The sequence below is a fragment of the Heterocephalus glaber genome, unplaced genomic scaffold (assembly GCF_053883595.1).
Source record: "Heterocephalus glaber isolate CG9 unplaced genomic scaffold, H.glaber_assembly_v1.0 deba00001460, whole genome shotgun sequence".
In the NCBI taxonomy this organism is placed as follows: Eukaryota; Metazoa; Chordata; class Mammalia; order Rodentia; family Bathyergidae; genus Heterocephalus; species Heterocephalus glaber.
The window spans coordinates 13524292-13545758 of record NW_028258307.1 but is presented as its reverse complement, the minus strand read 5'-3'; the positions used below and the strand labels follow the sequence as shown (position 1 = coordinate 13545758).

The 21467-nt window shown below is 37.3% G+C and overlaps 1 protein-coding gene across 4 annotated transcripts in view; it reads left to right on the top strand.

Moving 5' to 3' along the window:
- Positions 1-21467, top strand: part of Marchf1 (membrane associated ring-CH-type finger 1) — a 1027787-nt gene that overhangs the window by 53033 nt on the left and 953287 nt on the right. The gene's annotated exons all lie outside the window — the stretch shown is intronic.

The window sequence follows — 21467 nt, the reverse complement described above, 5'->3', positions numbered from 1 at the left end:
TTTCAAATCATCAATTATTCATTTTAATCATTTTAATCCTTATTTACACTTTCAGTTTTTCACACTAGAGAAACTGTTGGGTATTTACACTTGTGTCCTATTTATTTCACTTAAGAGAATTGCCAAAGTATGCATCCATTCAGCTATAAATGTCTCTAGTTTCTCATTCTTTATAGCTGAGTAGTACTCCATTGTATAAAAAAAACCACATCTTCTTTATCCAGTTTCCAGTTGATGGGCACTTGGGCTGCTTCCAAGCTTTAGCTATTACAAACTGTGCTGTTATAAACATGGGTACACATATATCGCTGTGGTATGATTCTTTTAATTCTTTTGGGAAGATAACCAGCAGGGAAATAGCTGGGTCAAATGAGAACTCTAGCCCTCGTTTTTTGAGGTATCTTCATACTGATTTCCACAGTGGTTGCACCAGTCTGCACTCTCATCAACAATGGAGAAGGTTTCCTTTCTCCCCACACCCCTGCCAGCATTTGTTATTTGTTGATTTCTTGATTGCAGCCATTCTTTCTGGAGTGAGGTGGAATCTGTGTTGTTTTCATGTGCAACTGTCGAATGAGTGATGTTGAATATTTTTTCATATATTTATTTGCTGCTTTTACTTCTCTGTCTGAGAAATGTCTGTTCATTTCAGATGCCCATTTTTGAATAGGGTCTTTGAATTTTGGGGATCTGATATTTTTCAATTCTTTATACATTCTAGATAGTAGACCGTTGTCTGAGGTACAGGTGTTAAATTTTTTCCCACATTGTAGGTTGTCTCTTAGCTCTGTTGGTGGTTTCTCTTGCAGTGCAGAAGCTTTTTAATAAGATGAGATCCCAGTTGTTGATTATTTCTGCTAGTTCCCGTGCTGCTGAGGTTTTATTCATAAAGTCTTTTCCTATGCCAGTGTCTTCAAGAGTTCTACCTAACTTATCTTCCAGTAAGTTTAGTGTTTCTGTTTTAATATTTAGATCTTCAATCCACTTTGATCTTAGTTTAGTGCATGGTGATAGACATGGGTCTAGTTTTAATCTTTGGCAGGTTGAAATCCAGTTTTTCCAAAACCATTTATTAAATAATCTATCTTTGGCTCCTTTGTCAAAGATGAGGTGGCTGAGTACGTCTGGAGTTGTTTCTGCATCTTCTAATCAATTCCACTGATCCTCGGGTCTCTTTGCCAGTACTATGGTGTTTGTATCACAGTAGTTTTGTAGTATAGCTTCAAGTTGGGGATTGTGATACCCCTAGCCATGTCTCTGTTGCCTAGAATTGCTTTTGGTATTCTAGGTCTCTTCTGGTTCCAAATGAATTTTTGGATTGTTTTCTCTAGTTCTGTGAAGTATATTGTTTTAATTTCAATCAGCATTGCATTAAATTTATATAGTAGTTTTGGAACTATGGCCATTTTCACTATATTGGTTCTTCCTACCCAGGAACAAGGGATGTCTTTCCATTTTCTTATATCCTCCTTGATCTCCTTTTTCACAGTGCTGTAGTTTTCAGTGTAGAGGTCTTTTGCTTCCTTTGTTAGGTTAATTCCTAGATATTTAATATTTTGGTTCCTATTGTAAAAGAAATTGTTTCCTGAGTTTCTCTCTCAATGAGTCTGCTATTTGTGTATAAGAAGGCTATTGTTTTTTGAGTGTTGACCTTATATCCAGCAATTCTACTGAATCTGTCAATTAGGCCTAGAAGTCTTTTGGCCAAGTTTTTTGGATCTTCTATATAAAGTATCATATCGTCAGCAAATAATGACAGTTTAACTTCTTCCTTTCCTATCTTTATTCCTTTTATTTATTTCTCTTTTCTAATTTCTGTGGCTAATGTTTCCAGAACAATATTGAACAGGAGTGGTGATAGTGGGCATCCTTGTCTTGTTCCTGATTTTAGCGTGAAAGTTTTCAGTTTTTGGCCATTTAGTATGATGTTGGCTGTTGGTTTTTCATAAATAGCCTTAATCAGGTTGAGATAAAGACCTTCCTTCCAATTTTCTGTAGGGTTTTTATCATGAATGGGTGCTGGATTTTGTTGAATGCCTTTTCTGCATCTATTGAGATGATCATATGGTTTTGGTCCTTGATTCTGTTAATATAGTGTATTACATTTATTGATTTACAAATATTGAACCATGCTTGAATCCCTGGGATACATCCAACTTGGTCAGGGTGTATGATCTTCTTGATGACCCTCTGTATTCTGTTTGCTAGGATCTTGTTGAGGATTTTTGCATCTATGTTCATTATGGAGATTGACCTGTAGTTCTCTTTTTGGGTTGGGTCTTTCCCTGGTTTTGGAATCAAAGTAACACTTGCTTCCAGGGATGAATTTGGAAGTATTGCTTTCCTTTCAATTTCCTTGATGAGTTTAAGGAGTAATGGTGATAGTTCTTCTCTCAATGTCTTGTAGAATTCAGCAGTGAAGCCGTCGGGACCTGGGCTTTTCTTTGTTGGTAAATTTTTAATGACATTTTCAATTTCACTCATTGTAATTGGGGTGTTTAGAATTTCTATATCTTCTTCATTTAATTTTGGCAATTCGTATGTATCTAGAAATCTGTCCATTTCTTCTGTGTTTTTCATTTTATTAGAGTACAGTTTCTTGAAGTAGATATTGATAATCCTCTGGATTTTTCTGGATCTGTTGTGACTTCACTTTTTCCATTCTTAATTGCATGGATTTGAGCCTTTTCTTTCCTTTTTCGGATAAGGTTGGCTAAAAGTTTATCAATTTTATTTATTCTTTCAAAAAACCAAATCTTTGATTTATTAATTTTTTTGTATCATTCTCTTAGTCTCCATTGCATTGATTTCTGCTCTGATCTTTATAATTTCCTCTCTTGTATGAGCTTTGGATTCATTATGCTCTTCTTTTTCTAGGAGCTTGAGGTTCTGCATTAGGTTATTTATTTGAGTTCTCTCTGTTTTTCTAACACGGGCATTCACTGCTATGAATTTCCCTCATAGAACTGCTTTCATTGTGTTCCATAGGTTCCTCTATGTTGTACTGTCATTGTCATTTACTTGTAGAGACTAATTTCTTCTTTAATTTCCTCTGTCACCCATTGGTTGTTCAGGAGGGTGTTATTCAATTTCCATGTGTTTTTGTGGGAATTTTGTGGTTTCTTATGCTATTGACCTCCAATTTTATTGCACTACGGTCTGATAATATATAGGAGGTAACTTCAATTCTTTTACATTTACTTAGACATGCCCTATGCTAATATGTGGTCTGTTTTGGAGAATGACCCCTGTGCAGCCGAAATGAATGTGTGTTCTGATTTTATGGGGTGGAACACTCTATAAACATCTATTAAGTCCATTTGTTCAATAGCTTGGTTCAGTTCTAGAATTTCATTGTTATTTTTTTGTCTAGATGATCTATCTATTTGTAATAGTGGGGTATTGATGTCTCCCACTACAATTGTATTCATGCTCATTTGGTTTTTCATGTCCATTAATATTTGTTTTGTATAGTTTGGGGCATTCATATTTGGTGCATATGTATATTTAGGATTTTCATCTCTTCCTCTTGGATTATTCCCTTCACAAGGATGTAGTGACCATTTTTGTTTCTCTTAATTAGTTTTGGTTTGAAATCTATTCTGTCTGCAAATAAGATTGCTACCCCTACTTTTTTCTGGGTTCCTGTCATGTGGAGAACTGTTTTCCATCCTTTTACTCTCAGTCTATGAATTTCTTTTTGAGTTAGGTATGTTTCTTGTATACAGCATATTGCTGGATTTTGCTTCTTAATCCATTCTGTCAGTCTGTTTCTTTTGATTGGTGAATTGAGGCCATTAACATTGATGGTTATAATTGATAGATATTGGCTCATCCTTGTCATGATGTTTTATTGCTGTTGGCTCTTTTATTTCTTATTTTTTTCCCCTTTCCTTTTAGTTTCTTACCTTGCCTGGTGGCTTCCCTTTGTTGGGCCTCATGGAGTTGTGACCTTCATTGACTTTTTCTAGGATATTGCTTAGAACTGTTTCGAATGCTGGTTTGGTGTTCATGAAATTTCTCAGATGTTCTTTGTCGTGGAAGTATCTAATTTTCCCATCGATTTTGAAAGATAATTTTGAAGGGTACAACAGTCTAGGTTAGAAGCTATTTTCTTTTAGGGTGTGAAATACTTCACTCCAGGCTTTCCTTGACTTAAGGGTTTGTGTTGAGAAGTCGGCTGTGATTCTGATGGGCTTTCCTTAGTAGGTGATTTGTTTCTTTTTTCTAACTGCCGGTAGGATTTTGTTCTTCTGTTAGATTTCTGGGATATTGACTATTATATGTCTATGTGTAGATTTTTTTGATCATGGCTAGTTGGAGTTCTATATGCCTCACTTATCTGTATGTCCATTTTTCCATCTCTGTCTGGGAAATTTTCTACTCTTACTTGTGTGAACAGGTTTTTTTTTTTATGTCATTTGTACTTCTGTTTTTTTCATGGACTCCTATCAGTCTTATGTTATTCTTCTTTGCATCATCTAGCAGCTGCTGGATTGATTTCTTGTGGTCCCTTACTATTTTTAAGAAATCTCTGTTTTCATGGTCCTTAACCATAATCCTGTCTTCTATATCTGATATTCTATCTTCATATTCCCTTAATCTGTTGTGCATGCTTTCAATGGAGGTTTTAATGTCCTGAATAGCTGTTTGAATCTGTTTCATGGATTCCATTTCTTTCTTATGTTGGGTGATCATGGTTTCCATTTCTTTCTTATGCTGGGCATTCATGGCTTCCAGCATGATTCTGAGCTCATCTATTTTTTAATCTATTTCTGTTCTAGAGCCTCTAATAATGTCTTTCACTCTGCTCACCATCTCTGTAGTTATCTGGGAGATTATTTCTGCTTTGAATTTTTCTAGAGCCTCATTCATCTGTTTTGTTACTTCCTGTGCTATCAGTTCAGGGTGTCCAGGTGGTTGATTATCAGACTTTTGCTCCTCATTTCCCCTGAATTTGCCTATTGTGGGGTGGAAATCTGAGTTTGTGCCTTACTTTAATTTCTTCTCATTTTTGTTTTTGGTATTGTCCTTGGTTTAGTTCCTGGGTTGATACTTTGAAGTTGCTTATTGTAAGTATCTTTGTTGATGTATTTAGAATCCTTATGGAATGATTGCTTCTCAGAGGTGTCTTCCAAATATAGCTGGTCTTTAGGTTTTGAGTCTCTAATGGCTCTGAGGCTCATTTTCATTATACCAGGAAGGGCAACTGATTAGATCTATCACAACACTTTAGCCCAAGAGATACAATCAACAACACAATAGCATCAAGTACCTCTTAGAAAATGACAATTTGTGGTAGTTACTAATCTATCACCTTTCATTTCTTTATGAATTAAATCAAAATCAAGGACCAACCCAACATATGTTTATAGTGAATAAACTCTTCAATATAGCAATTTTACCCTTTGGGATGGGGAGTTAGAATGAGCTGGGTGAGAGAGGAATAGGTAGGCAGAAGGATAGGGGAAGGTTAGCAGTGAGGCCAGAGGGGACAGGCAAGAGAAGGAAAGAAAAGGAAAAAAAATAAAGAAGAAATACAAATTAGGGCCAGAACAGGAACACAAAGGGAGATGAAGAACAATGTGGGACAGCAAGGGAGTGAGGCAGAGAGAGGAACAACAAAAACAGAAAAGAAAGAAAAAAGAGAAAAATGAAAATTTTAAAAGAGTAGAAAAGAAGAAAAAAATTAAAAATAAGAGTAAAAAAATAGTGGTAATTTTGAAAATAACAAACAAAAGATAAAAATGAAGGGCCTCCTTCAGGGTATGTCTCTTCTGTCACAATAGACAACATGGGCAGCAGTGTGCAGTTATAAGTCAATGAGTCTCAGCAAGCCAGTCACAGAACTGTGAGATTCAGGCAGATTTCTGGCTGTAAGTCCCAAGTTGAGCTCTCTGCCCTCCTGCAGGGGTTGAACTGTGCAAGGTTCTATTGCAGGTTCCAGCTGCCTTTCCCCTGAAGATAGTCCAGGTTTGGATGGGAGGTGATGATCCTTCCAACTTACCAAGCACGTTGGTCTGGTGTGCCTTTATTGCAGAGCTTCTCTTCAGTTTTCTAGTGGGCTTCAGTTTTCATCAGGGAGCCTGAGAGAGGCCCTCTCTGTGTTGTTCACTTCTGCAGCACAGGACAATGACCTTTATGTCCCCCTGGTCCTCTGTAGTGTGGAACCAAGTAGCTGCACAGCCAAGAGCCCAGAGGCAGGAGGGGAGGGGGAGCTGTTGTTGCAGGCACCCTGGTGGCTGAACTAGGTGGCTGGTGGGCATGCCAGGGTGGGTGTGTCCTCACTTCTCTTGCTTGCAAGTGGGTGGAGTGTCCTCACTTCTCTTGCTTGCAAGTGGTTGGAGCCAGCCGGGTGAAGCAGGGTGCAGTCACCCAGCAAGGCTCTGACTTCGAGGCTAGGCTGGCGGCTGGTGGGCATGCCTGTTGTGGGGGAAGGGTGTTCCTCATGTCTCCTGGTCACAAGTGGGCGGAGTGAGCGGGATGAAGCAGGGTGCAGTCACCTCATTTCTATAATTTCTACATAATTACAATGGTGTATAATATAATTTAGCTTTTCATAATACATCATTTCAATATGTTAGTTCTATTAAACAGAAGCACTTATTTTCAAATCCAGTACTTGAACAGTTCCTCTGTATGTAGGTTAGCAGGACTAATTAGTATAAGATGTTTCTTATTAAGAGGTATATGATCTGAGTATTAACAGTTGCTGAAGTTTGGTATTTTTATGCAGCATTTTCTTTTTTCTTTGGAAAAAAACCCCACCTTCTTAGAAGTATCCGGAATAATGTCTGGCCAAATATCTGAGCACTATGGTTCATCCAAGTTGACACATAAAATTAACCATCATATCATCTCAGAATGTTGTTAACCTTAAATGATTTAATATGTTAGGACACTTTCTGACACATAACATTTATTAACTTCCATTCTTGTTGTTTTTATTTAAGCAGTTACTTTGTTAGAATTGCATTAAAAAAATGACTGCTATTTTATAGCTTGTGTAAGAAATAACTTCCACCATTCAGATGACAGATGTTTTGAGTGATCATGAAAAACATCCAACAAAATGTTGACAGGAGTTTCCTACTAAATTCTCAGATGTCCTAATTCAAATTGAAACATTGTGAGGAAGTACATATTTATGTATGTGTAGCAAGGTAAATGCACTGGAACACTTTTTTTTTTTAACATTGCTTTTACTGGCCCTTCTGGAGATACAACTCTTACCTTTCCTGTGGGAGAAACAGCTGCATTCCTTCAGTCTCATTAAGAAAAGTGTCTTACTTCCTGTTAAAGAGAAGTTTGTTTTTTTCTTTTCTGTCCCCCTTTCTTTTACTACTGCTGAGAAATCAGAATAAAATGAAGGGCCATCTCTTTATCTTTTTTATTTCTCCTTTTCTTTTGCTACTGCTGAAAAATCAGAATAAAATGAAGGCCCATCTCATAAGATCTCAGGCAGCAGCATGGTCACATTAGTCACACCTAGCTCATACAAAGAAGTTCATTACAACTAGCAAAGTTAAGAAAGATGTGCAGTTCCCAAGTGCATTTGGTCTTTCGCCAATTAAATGATTCATGAATGTGCAAGATTATAGCTTTGCGTTCCCTCTCTTCCCTGTTACATTGCAGCGTTCTGCCCAGAGTCTGCTGTTCATACACTGGTCTCATGACTGAAGCTTAGAGTTCAGGCATTGAAAGTTTCTTGCTCTGACAGTGATGCTGTTTCCCTTTCTTTATTAATTGCAAATTTTTCAAAGCTTATTTTTTTCATAAAGGCCACAATTTGTGAGAAATGCAACACTCAGATTTCTTAATAAATCTTTTCCTACATAATTTTCTGACTTATTTATTTCAAGATAGTCAAAATTATAATTTTTTTTAACCTACAGACTTTGAATTACTTTCTTTCTTCATGAATCACATGGGAATCTGTTTCATTTGTAAACAGTTTTGGTGCTTCTGGTACAAAAAAACATGCATAAGTTTTTGTTTCTTTTTTGTTAAATTTTTTTTGTTTCTTAGCCTTATCGATATCACTTATCATATAAAAGTGACAGTTCACATTGCAGTTGCATTCAGTCTGGGTGGGTATTAGTGCACATCAGCCTGCTGGAGTTGAGGGTAGAGTGGCTGATGTCGTCAGCGCAAGCCCTGAGCAATCTGGACAAATGAGGCAAAGGTGTTCTGAGTGTCCTTCCTCTTAGGTGCCCACACCCCCACCTCTTGACCCTCTGCTTCTCCCTTTCCCCTTCCCCAAGCAGGGCTCTTTAAGGCCACTGTTCTAAGACTCTCTCAAAAGCTAATTTGTATTCTGGAGGATCACATGTTAATGTTTAACTTCCATTATACAAAGTGTGATAGAAAAATATGGTAAATGTTCAAATTAAAAAACTATTACAGTAAAAGACACATTAGCATTAATCTTCCTCACAATACTTAACCTCACTTTTAACACACTTATCCCATTGTTCTTGCCACTTTCGGAAGCAGTTCTGGAAGTCCTCTATTGTGAGTGTCTTTAGCTAAATTATTGTGGCTGCTTCAATGTCTTGAATTGATTTACATCATTTACTTGTCACGGTCACCTTGACTTTGGGAAAGTGTCGCAGTTCACAACTGTGGCATGGCACAAAGGACAAAAGATTACTCAGAGTCAGGGTCTAACTCAAATTCCAAGAAGGCCCAGAGGGACTGCCCCCCCAGCATGAGAGAGTCTCATAAAGACAGCCCTGGGCTGAAGCTTCTGTGGCTTGTTATTGATAGAACTGGCAAGCAAGAATAAAGGGCAAAGGAAGGGTGTCTGTGCAGGAATTCATGTAGGGGAAGGACAGGAGGAAGACAGGGTAAGTTTAGGATGGTCTGTTACATGACTGACGCTCGAGACAATCTAAGTAATGTATCAAAGTATGAGGAGGATGAGGCCAGAACATTCATTTCTTTTTTTTTAGAAGTATAAAATTTATTTAAAACCACCACAAAGGTTCTATGTAATCAGGAATGATACAATTTGCAATAGTTTTTTTTCTAAAAAACTCATGACAAAGATTTACAATATATTTTCAGTTACAGTATTCATTTACTCAGAACAATTAAAAAATTTATGGTCTAAATAAATGACACACAAGGAAAGTAAAATAGACAATTTCCACAACTATCTTTATATGTATGTTTCAATACTAGTACATTTCAGGGCGTTTTGCTACATAAACATGAAATCATGTACAACTGCTGTGCACCAAAATTTAGCTTAATTAGATCTTTCAAGTAACATGTGATTCCAACTCACGAGTCTTCAAGTACTGCCAGTAAGTGTTCCCTTGTCCATGGAAGGCAAAATGTTGAACATGTATTAAGATCATCATAATTATACAATTATCTTTCCCTTCTACATGGTGAAGTGCTTTTTCTTTAACTGTTCCCTCAAATAAAATATATTTTATTAACAATAAATATATAATAAATAATTTATATTTAATTTATATTATATATATTTATATTTAATTTATATTATATATTTATTTATATTTAATTTATATTATAATAAAATATATTTTCTGGAGTTTTAAAAGAATTTTCTAGCAAACATTTCAATATATGGGCTATTTAATACAGTAGGATGGCAATAAGAATATTCATTTCTTAAGGCAATGTAGTTTGATCCTACTTGGACTTGTGGCCCTGTGGACTATCTTTTAATCTCTAACCATGCATTCCAGGAGGTTTTGGGGCATGTGGCTCCAAAAGTCCCTTACATCTGCATATGTCTCATACATACTTTGACCAATACTCCCATAGGGAAGAAGTAGAAGTCACACAATACCAGACTTGGTAAATAAGTTGGATAAGGGCCTATGGTAATGCTGTTATGAGCCCACTTTTCTTTTGGATTGTTTTTGGCAGCAGCAGTCATCATATTTTTGATTATGCCTCCTAAACACACAAAAGAACTTTTAGAACTGCTTTAGAAAGTAATTAGAAAGATGGAATTCCTATGTGAGAAGTGAGGGGGAATATTTTTGGGAGGATTAATGGTAGTGTGTCACTTACTGTAATAAATTTTTTAAAGGTTCATATATTTTAAGGATTAATACATTTTGACCTCATTGCATATATGAGAGCCATATGAAAACTGCAATACAAGGGAAACATGAGCTGTTGAATATTGAGCCTCCTGGCATGGACAGCATAACTTTCAAACCACATTATACAGGTAATTCATAATGTACTAGACTGTGGGTCTTGAAAGAAGGTTTTACTGCAAAGTAGATAGCACTGAATTCTCAATAAGCACATTAAATGTAATGTAGGCCCCTGGTTTCCCATCCTCGTCCTTCTGCCTGGGTGGTGTAGCAATTCTCCAGTTTTAAAAAAAAATAATATTGACTGCTCCTCACAGCCTTGAGCTGTACTTTTCTCTGGAGAACTCTATGCACCAATGGAAGCCACCCAGCTTTAAAATTCCTGGGCAGCTATTCCAGTCTCAGAATAGCTGAGAGATAGGCTTGTGATATCCCAGTCACTTCACCTGAAGCAGGATGCACTATGGGGTCCCATTCAGCTCCAAGAGCCCTCAGTGACTCAGGCTGTAGCTGGTCTCTAGCTGAACCCACAGCTTTGCTTCATTCTCCCCTATTGTTATGGTTGAGATCAAGAATGAATTCCAACACTCTCATGTGCTCAGAGGTTGGGCTTTTGGAAGGTGACCAGATCATGAGAGGTGGGGTCTAGTTGGGGGTGGGTCACTGGATATGTGACCCAGAAGAGTATCCTTCCTTTCTGGGCAGCTTTCCTCCATACCAGACCCTTTCACCAAGCCCTTTCTGTGCTTGAGCCAGCCAACCATGGACTAAAACTTGGGGCTCAAATAAACCTCTCCACCTTTAAGTTGCAGGTGTCAGGTATTGTGTCCTAGTGACTAGGGAGGTGACTAAGACACCTGTCCCTATTCTGCTTCTTTCATGTCCTTTCAAGTTCCTTCAGAGAGCAGTGTCTCAAAATCACTTGCATTGCTTTTTGAGGCTCTGCTTTTAGAGTTCATGGATTAAGGTCTGGAGCATAAACTTGGGTAATCAGCAAATCATGGAACATAAAGGACAGGCAGGAAATTTTTGGGGGAAGAATTTGATATTCAAATAAAAAATAACATTAAAGTAGTCATCATGAAAAAAAGTCAGAATTTTGACTTTGTTTCTATTTTGAATCACAATGGATAGTTACTGTACACGTATTAAGAAGTGTTATTAGGACAGGGAATCTATTAAATTCTTTGATTTGTTTTCCATTCATTCAGTGATGCCTTTGTGGATTCATGGATGGAAAACATAGAAGTTGCAGATTTCACAAGTTTAACTGTGTTCATATCTCATAAATACAAACTGATCTTCCAAAAGTGGTGCATTGGCAAATTGTTGCTCAGTGGCATTCTATTAGAGGCATTTTGTAATTGGCCACTTGAGAAGCAAGTTCCAGCCTGGCTCCAGTATTTTCTGTGTATTGAAAGTGGTTGAGCCATTTCCATTTTCCAATCAGAACTGTGAGGTTTTTCTACTAGCATTCTTTCTACGAACCTACCTCAAAGGCAGAGAAACCAGAAAGGGTCATTTACCAATGGCACTAGGCTTCTGATTAACTACAGAACTGTTCAAATGTAGGCAATTCTTTTATTTGGGCCACATCTCTTCTATCATATCCATCTCTGCTCACATATCACATCTAAGGCACTAGATTTACCCAAACAAGTCAAACTATCCATAAAAATGACACCTTTCTTCTTCTTACTCTGCATCTTCTATGATTCTGCACTGATATGAGGTTTTATACCCACTGATCTGCCCCTGGACCTTTTCATTGACTCTGGAAATTGAACTCACTTGGTTTGATTCTCTGCTCCTTTTCTACTCACTGCTCTTCCTTTTTTTTCCTCATAGGAGCTCCTGCTTAATCTGCTTGGGCAGATAATCTGCTTGGGCATCTTCCAGGGTTAGAACACTAACAATGGCTCATTCTTCAGGTGTACCTCTGCCTCACACTACTGTGTTTGCAGACAATATCTTCTTGTGTCATTTGAAGTAGAATAAGACAAACAGAACACAAAGCAAGTCACCAAGCAAGTATAAGTCTTTCTGTCAAGATCCCAAGTAGATTAAGCCATTAAATCCTACCATTTTCGCTCCAGGTATGATGAGACTGTGGTGGGATGAAAAGTAGCTTCCTTTTGGACCTCTCAATTGACCTTACTCCATTGATCAGGGTTTCTCACTAGAGGAACACTAGGTTAAAAATGCCCTCTGTCCATGTTGTAATATTAGAACTCGGAGCAGGGTCAAAATTTTTTTTGTGCTATGATTATGTCTGCTGATAGCTATCTTTTATTGTATACTTACCTTGTGACAGAGACAATGTCAGATACTATTAAAGCTATAGTTTTTATCCTTATAATTGGTGAAGGTAGATATTTTTGCCATTCTGCAAATGAAGAAATTGTGGTTTAGAGAGCCTAGGACATTAAGGGACAAATCTTGGTACGGATTCTGTTTTCCCCCAACCCTCAACCCCCCCTCCCCCTTTCAGTAGTGAAGATTGAAGCCAGGATCAAGGAGATACTTCCATTTCTCCCCTCTTTTATCAGTTTCTAACTCCTCACCTCAGCTTAATAGACAAAAACCTATTTGTATAGTCTCCTCTCTTAGTTATCTTTTGCTACAAATCAAAAGAGAGAAGCCACAGCAGCATGTTAGTGGCCTAAAACAGCACAGATTTATTATTTCTGTTTCTGTAGGTCTGGCTTCCTTACTTACTCAGAGTATCAAACAGTGTGATCATGATGTCAGCTGGTCTTTGTACCTTTCTGGAGCATGGTGTCCTCTTGTTAGATGAGTTAATTTCCTGGCTTCTTACCCCTTATTGGCTGGATGTGGCCTCCTTTTCTGGAGGCTCCCACGTGGCTGCTTTCATAGATGTGCAGCACGGGGCTGTTAGCTTTATGAAGGCAACAGGAGTCTTACTCTCCACTGTGCTGTGATGGAGTCTTATGCACTGTAAACAAATCAAAGGAGAGGCATACCATTGCCTTGCTACATTCTGTTAGAAGCAAGCCACTGGTTCTACCCACACTGAAGGGGAGGGAATGCTACAAGCATGTGGTTTATTGGTCACCTGAAGGGGTGTGGTATCTTTACCATGCCTTCTTGGCAAAGTTCTTTCAGGGCTGTTGATGAAGGTTAGAAAAGCATAGCCCAGAGCACAGCAGATGAAACTCCTGCTGTGGCTATTAGTTCCAGCTGTCCTTTTCCTTAGGATGGTATTTATCAACTTTGCTAGGGCAGGATGACAATTTGGCCACAAAATGTTTTGTTACCCAGGATGAAAGGCTCTTTAAAAAGCCAAAGTATGGTTTTTTTCCCTCCAAAAGAAAAATATAGAAAGAAGTCATCTGTTGCTAGGGAAACCACAACCTTTCACTGTGCTTATTTAGAAAAGAGACATATTCAAGACTCTTCACTGTAGGAAAAGGGATGGTGCACTATGTTGGTAAGGATAAACAAAGAAAAATCATTCTTCTGAAATAAAAAAAAAATCCATGATCCTGTGTCTTGCTGAAAATATTTTATTTTCAGGGATTAAATCTAAAATTCACCCTTTCCTGCACCTGCCCTCTTGTCTTGCTTACAATACAAAACTTCCTTTGAGGTCAGCCAAATATCTGGATCTGGACAAAACATGAGAGGCTGAAGGGATACAGTGCTGGCTAAGGTAGCAGAAACCCATTCCAGTAGCCTGGCTCAGAAGCTTTGGGATCTCCCCTGCTGTCCTCACTGTTCTTGGGTACGAAGTCAGGAAAGGGTTTCAGACCATTTTCACCCTTAGGATATCAGCAGACTCATTTTGTTGCTTAAATGATCACATTTTTGTACAGATACTGTGATTCAACTCACGCTTTTGAAAAGGCAGTTCTATTTTCAGGTGTCTGAAATTTTAGCTAAAGTAGTTTGATATCGTTTGACTCTAAATACCAATTTCACAGACATTTCAGCACCATGACTCCTTTGTTGCATAGTGAGATGGTGCTTCTTCCAGCGTCCTGCTGAGCACACTCAGTAGCAGGGCTCCAATATGCCCTGCCAGACCAGTCTGTCTCCTGAGGTCTGAGGATTTAGATTTAGAATGTCTTCTGGGATACTTTCACCTGTGAAAATGTGGAAGAGAGAAAAGATGAACAAGGAAGAGATAATTAAACTAGACTTTTCTAACCCACAGAACTACTATTTTCTAACAATGGTGCATGGCTGCTCACATGACTTCTGGTTAGCCTTTTGAAGTTCAGTGGAGAGGATCACTTACAGTCTAGAAAGGGAGAGACAAAGCATCTAAAAATGGAGCGAATGCTATCTTAATTGGTCTTTGTGCATATTTTATATGCTACTGATTTTTTCTGCTGTTAGCTGCTAAAGAAAAAATATTCCAAAGTGGACACCTTCTTTTCCAAGATACAAAATTGCATGCTATTGAAAGTTGTCTCACTTCTTCTGGAAGCAGTGGAGAGGCACGGGCCATCTGCTGAATATGTAGATCATTCCTAAGGGCAGCACCAATGTGCAGTATCGGTACTTACTTAACTAACTGAGGGTGTAACTATTGTTCTAGTTGTCTCACAGGTCTCTTTCATGTGTATCTTTGCTCTGTATGTGTAGGTCTGTGCTGATTAGACAGTGTTTTACTCATTACTGTGATGTCTGAATTAAAGTTTATACATTCAAAATATTAAGTGCCTTCTTAAAAATCTGACATAATTGTGGCTATAGTTAAAACTGATGTTGTGCTGAAAGTCATAAGCCCAATACAAATAAACATAAAAACATTAAAATGAAATATTTGAAACAAAAGTTTGAATCACTACTTTGCCATAGTTATGTGCATCACATTAAGAAAGAACTATGTAGACTAGATTTCAAAATATTGCTCAACCACCACAGATTTAATCATATAACTTTCTACAAGAAAAAAGATAGCCATTTCAACTTGGAATCTACCCAATAAGAAAATGTTAGAGGCCAGATGTATGAATTATTGGAAACTGTGTGGAAAAGTTTATCTAAAAAAGAAGGATACAGGTTTGAAAAAGTAAGTATACTATGATATCCCCTAATTTTCAATATTTATTGCTAGTGATTGAAGACTCAAATATTTTGGTTAGAAGCTATGAGTAAAAATACAACTGTTCTAACTGTTCTAATTGCAAGTTATGGGCAGCACAATATATTGTGCGGTGGTTTTTTTTGGTACCGGAGATTGAACTCGGGACCTTGCGCTTGTGAGGCAGGCACCAGAACCACTGAGCTAAATCCCTGGCCTGACAATATATTGTTAATACTACCAGAAAGTTTGATGGTATTCAGAATTAAAAGAAAAAAGTTAAAACCACTCAGCCTAACTATGGTTTCATACTAATAAAGCATACATGTTTTTAAGCTCTTCTTACATGAATCTGACAGGCTATTTAAAAAATATCCACCAGACTTTTCTGCCTCATAGGTTTCTATGTTGCTGAGAGATAAAAGGTATCAAGAAGGTAAATGAAATGGATGAAGAACGAGAATAATTGGAAACACTTCGCTGTGCTTAGGTTACTCTGCCTGGATATAAAAGATATAATGGCTTGTAGTAGTAAATTGACCCAAAAAACTTAGTTTCTGACAGTGTAATAAGTTATTATTTAAGATAGATTCCCAGCCTATGTTAGACTCATGGAGAAGTGGTTTCATAAACAAGAAAAGAGGATTCTAGATTTGAGTTAATTCTAAAAAACAATACAAGGAAACATTTGCTGGATTTGAGAAAAACATACGTTCAAGCATCAAATTAAGCTTAATGCCAGTTTGCTTACAAAAATTTTTTTCTTTTGAAAAGCTGTTGGAAATAAAAATAATCATTAGATTATTTAGAAATCATTTAATTGCTCTGGAACAAAGATTAAGCCATAGGGATGATTTCTAGATTTAGCTGTTATAGGACTGAGAAATATGATTCATCCATCCAGATTCTTAGCCAGCCTATTCTAAATGTTAATAATTATGTCCTTTCCCAACTTCCACTGCAATACTGAGAGGTTGCTTTAAATATTTTCAATAGAAATTAATGATGGAAAAGCTGGAGATATTGCAAGTATGCATAGACTAAAACATCTCAACCCTTTTTAGTGCCCAGATAATTTCATGTGGTTTGTTACTAACCAGTGTAGTGATATAATTACAGATGCATTATTCTTGCCTTATTTTGCCATGGGGCAGATGAATAGACACAATTCCAGATTTATATTTTTCAAAGCCCACATTTACTTTGTATCTATACAAATGCAGATCTAGCATTTTATAGTTGACAGGGACCTTAGCAATCAACAAATGGTAGATCTGAGACCCAGAGACATGAAGTGATTTGGTTCAAATTATGAAGACAGATAGTTGAAACAAAAGTGAAGATTTTCTGGTTCCTAGCCCAGTGCATTTGTAGCACAACATCTAGGCATCAGAATTTGTTTTAAATGTGTCAGGTAGATATAAAGTTATTGCATTATGATTTTTAGGATTGTGGATTCTTATAGGGCATGTTTTCCAAATGATTTTGGAAGCCTAGGGTAACACCTGCTACATTTAAATAAATGAAAAACATCTTTAATCTTTATTAAATTCTCCTTGCTTCCAATATAAGTGTTAAATAATAATGCACAAACTGCCATACCTACATTAAAAAAAAACAAACAGCAATAAAAGTAGTTTAAAAAATCTTATTAGGAAAGTGATGAGCTAAAGTAGTTCCAAAGTTGTGTTTGTACTCTCTTTAGTTAGATTTAATTACTTATTTTCATTGTCCAACTGTCTCTGATATTTTTATACATACTGTATTATATTGAAACATTGTAAAACTGAGTCTCAAGCTACCAACAGGATTAAACAGCAATTTAATTTTTGTCTTTATTTACCAAGGTAGCGTGCTTGAAATGAAATAAGAAATGCTTTGGTTAGAACCTAGTGTCTGTTCAGTGAATTGTCCAGATGACAACGCTGATGACAGTGGGTTTTGGACACATTTAAAAGAATACACGAATGCACACCAAAATTATGTATTAACACATGATCAGTTGGAGCTAAGTGGATTGGGTTAAAGCCAAGGATTCTAGCTTGTGTTTTTCCTGAAACGACTTCTTCTCCTTCTCCTTCTCCTTCTCTTTTTTCTCCTTTTCCTCCCCCCCCCCCACCGGGTGTGTGCACTGAGCTACATCCCCACAAAGTTGGACTCATATTCTAAACAATTCATGTTTTGACAGAATCTGAGTTCAAATTTGCCTTTTCAGTTAGAATAATCTGACACATAAATTTGGTTATCAAGAAATGATATTGGGTCGGGTGTGATGGCCCCCAGCACTTGGGAGACTGATGCAGGGTTGTTGTGAGTTTGAGTTCAGCCTGGGCTACACAGTGAGTTCAAGGCCAGACTGAACTACATAGCAAGACCTTATCTCAAAAAAAAAAAAAAAAAAAAAAAGATATGGGGTAGAATTACTGGATGCCAACTAGAGTGGTTAACCTAAAAAAAAAAAAATAGTGGTTGGTGTAATTTCTACTGTCCTTTCTAATTGAAGAGTAATTCTTTTAGAAGCTGCTTGTAAGCTATTTTGGTTTGGCCCTGATATCTTCATGCCAAGTTGTTTTAAATGTAAATCCCAGCTACCATCTGACTCAGAGTTGCTCAATTTTAGTTGCTTTTGTGCTCAATAACTATGGATCGATACTTATTCATTTAACATGATTCTAAATGCAGTAAGGTGCATGGTGATTGAAGTAATATGTAATCAGGAAGCCAACTTTCAAAGCCAGTGGTTTGGAAATCTTTAGAGTTCCAAACATTTGAGTACTCAACGGTGTTGACTTTTCTGTTTTTCCCCATCACATGATCATTTTTATCATGTAATATTTTTGTGCTTTCTTGGGACATGATTTTTGTACATCTTTATGGGATATGTTGTAGTAATTCACTAAAAGTGCAGTGTGTAATAATGAAGTCAGAGTAGTAAGAATTTCTATCTCTTCAACCACCAGTCATTTTTATGTGTTGGGAATTTCATGCTCTTTTTTCTAGTCATTTTGAAATATATTGTAGATACACTTACCCTACTGTGCTAAAAAAGAACTGGAAGTAATTCCTCTACTGTAACCATGTTTTGGTATCACTTATTGGGTACCCCTATGGCTAAATAGTACTTCATTGTGTAATGTACCACACTTCCTTTATCCAGTCATCCACTGACATGCATCTGGGTTGATTTGATATTTTAGCTATTGAGAAGAGTGCCACAATAAACATAGGACTGCAAGTATCTTTGTGGAATAATGATTATCTCCTTTGTGTCTACACCTAGTTGTGAAGTTGCTGGATCATATAGTTGAATTTTCAGTTGTTTGAGGAATCTTCACACTGTTCTCCATAGTGGCTAGTTCACATTTCCACCAACATTGTATGAGTTCCCTTTTCTCTGCATTCTTACCAGTATTGGTTATTTTTTGTCAATATGATGACAGGCATTCAAATGGAGATGGGATGATACCTCACTGTGGTTTTGATCTGTATTTTACTGATGATGAGTGAAAGTGAGCATTTTTCATGCTCTTGTTTGCCCTTTGTATTTCTTCTGTTGAGAAACATGTAGTTCTTTTATTTAAAATCAGATTGTTTTGGTGTTCAGCTTTTAGAGCTCTTCATATATAGTATTCTGGATATGAATCTCTTCTCAGATTAATTGTGTGCCATTTTTCGCCCTTCTATAGAGTTTCTCTTAATTTTGTTGATTTTTTCCTTTGGTGTACAGGAGCTTCTTTATTTTTTAAATTTAATTTTATTGTACAATTCAGATATACAATATAATGACATTCATCATTGGAAATTTGTACTTTTATGTAATCATGGTTCTTATTTTTTTCCCTATTCCCCCACCCTCCCTTCAACCCCTCCATCCCTCTCTATTTATGTAGACTTTGTTTCCATTTTTTCATTTTATCATATTAATTCCATTCCCTTCTTTCCTCTCCCCTACCCCTCCCACTTCCCCTTCCCTTTTGCTCCTTTTCTTCCTGTTTCATATTATCTATTATACCTTTTAGTCCTTATTTACACTTTCAGTTTCTCACATTAGAGAAAGCATTCGGTATTTACACGTGTTCTATTTATTTCACTTAAGAGTATGGCCTCAATGTGCATCCATTTAGCTATAAATGTCTCTAATTTCTCATTTTTATGGCTGAGTAGTACTCCATTTTGTTTAAAAAAACCCCACATTTTCTTTATCTAATCTTCAGTTGATGGGTAACTGGGCTGCTTCCAAGTTTTAGCTATTACAAATTGTGCTGCTATGAACATGGGTGCACATATATCACTGTGGTATGATTCTTTTAATTCTTTTGGGAAGATACCCAACAGGGGAATAGCTGGGTCAAATGGGACTTCCAATCCAGTTCTTTGAGGTATCTCCATACTGATTTCCACAGTGCTTGCACCAGTCTACACTCCCACCAGCAGTGGAGCAGGGTTCCTCTTTCCCCACAGCCCTACCAGCATTTGTTATTGGTTGATTTCATGATAGCAGCCATTCTTTCTGGAGTGAGGTGGAATCTCAGCGTTGTTTTCATTTGCATCTCTTGAATGACCAGTGATGTTGAACATTTTTTCATATGTTTGTTTGCTATTTCTTCTTCTTTGTCTTAGAAATATCTGTTCATTTCAGATGCCCATTTTTGGATTGGGTCTTTAAATTTGGGAGTTTTGATTTTTTTAAGTTCTTTATAGATTCGAGATAGTAGACCTTTGTCTGAGGAAAAGCACGAGAAAATTTTTTCCCACATTGTGGATTGTCTCTTCACACTGTTGGTGGTTTCTCTTGCTGTGCAGAAGCTTTTTTTTTCTTTCTTTTGGTACCGGGGATTGAACTCGGGTCCCTGAACTTGCGCAGCAGGTGGCGAAACCACTGAGCTAAATCCCAGCCCTTGAAGTTTTTTTTTTTTTTTTTTTTTGTATTAAATTCTTTTATTGGTACATTGTAGGTATACAACACAATTACATTTCTCATTGGGAATTGTACCTTTATGTAATGCCTCTTGGTTCTTATTTTTTCCCCATTCCTAGCCCTCCCTTCACGCCCTCCACCCTTCCCTATTTACAAAGACTTTATTTCCATTTTTTCCATTTCTCATCATTTATTCCTTTCCCTCCTTTCCTTTCCCCTGCCCCTCCCACTACTCCTACCCCTTTGGACCTTTTCTTCCTATTTTACATTATCGATCATTCATTCTAATCATTGGTACATTTTAGGTAAACAATATAATGACATTCATCATTGGAAATTTGCACCTTTCCATAGTCTCTCTTGGTTCTTATTTTTCACCCTTGCCCAGCCCTCCCTTCAACCCCTCCATTCCTCCCTATTTACAAAGATTTTGTTCCTATTTTTCCATTTTCTCATATTAATCCCATTCCCTTCTATCCTTTCCCCTAGCCCTCCCACTTCCTTCCCCTTTGCCCCTTTTCTTCCTATTTCACATTACCTATTATACATTTAGTCCTTATTTACACTTTCAGTTTCTCACACCAGAGAAACTATTCAGTATTTACACATGTGTGTCCTATTTATTTCACTTAAGAGTATTGCCTCAATGTGCATCCACTTAGCTCTAATTTCTCATTTTTTATGGCTGACTAGTACTCCATTTTATAAAAAAAACCCCACATTTTCTTTATCCATTCTCCAGTTGATGGGCATTTGGGCTGTTTCCAAGTTTTAGCTATTACAAACTGCACTGCTATGAACATGAGTGCACATTATATCACTGTGGTATGATTCTTGTAATTCTTTGGGGAAGATCCCCAGTAGTGGAATAGTGGGGTCAAATGGGACTTCTAGTCCTAGTTCTTTGAGGTATCTCCATACTGATTTCCACAGTGCTTGCACCAGTCTACACTCCCACCAGCAGTGGAGCAGGGTTCCTCTTTCCCCACAGCCCTACCAGCATTTGTTATTGGTTGATTTCATGATAGCAGCCATTCTTTCTGGAGTGAAGTGGAATCTCAGCATTGTTTTCATTTGCATCTCTCAAATGACCAGTGATGTTGAACATTTTTTCAAAATTCATTTGGAGTAAGAAGAGACCCAGAATAGCAAAAGCAATTCTAGGTAACAGAGACATGGCAGGGGGTATCACAATCCCCAACCTGCAACTATACTACAAAGCTACTGTGATAAAAACAGCATGGTACTGGCAAAGAAACAGACTTGAGGACCAGTGGAACAGATTAGAAGATGCAGAAACTGTGCCAGACACACTCAGCCATCTCATCTTCGACAAAGGAGCCAAACATCCTCACTGGAGGAAAGATAGCCTCTTTAAGAAATGGTGCTGGAAAAATTGGGCTTCCACTTG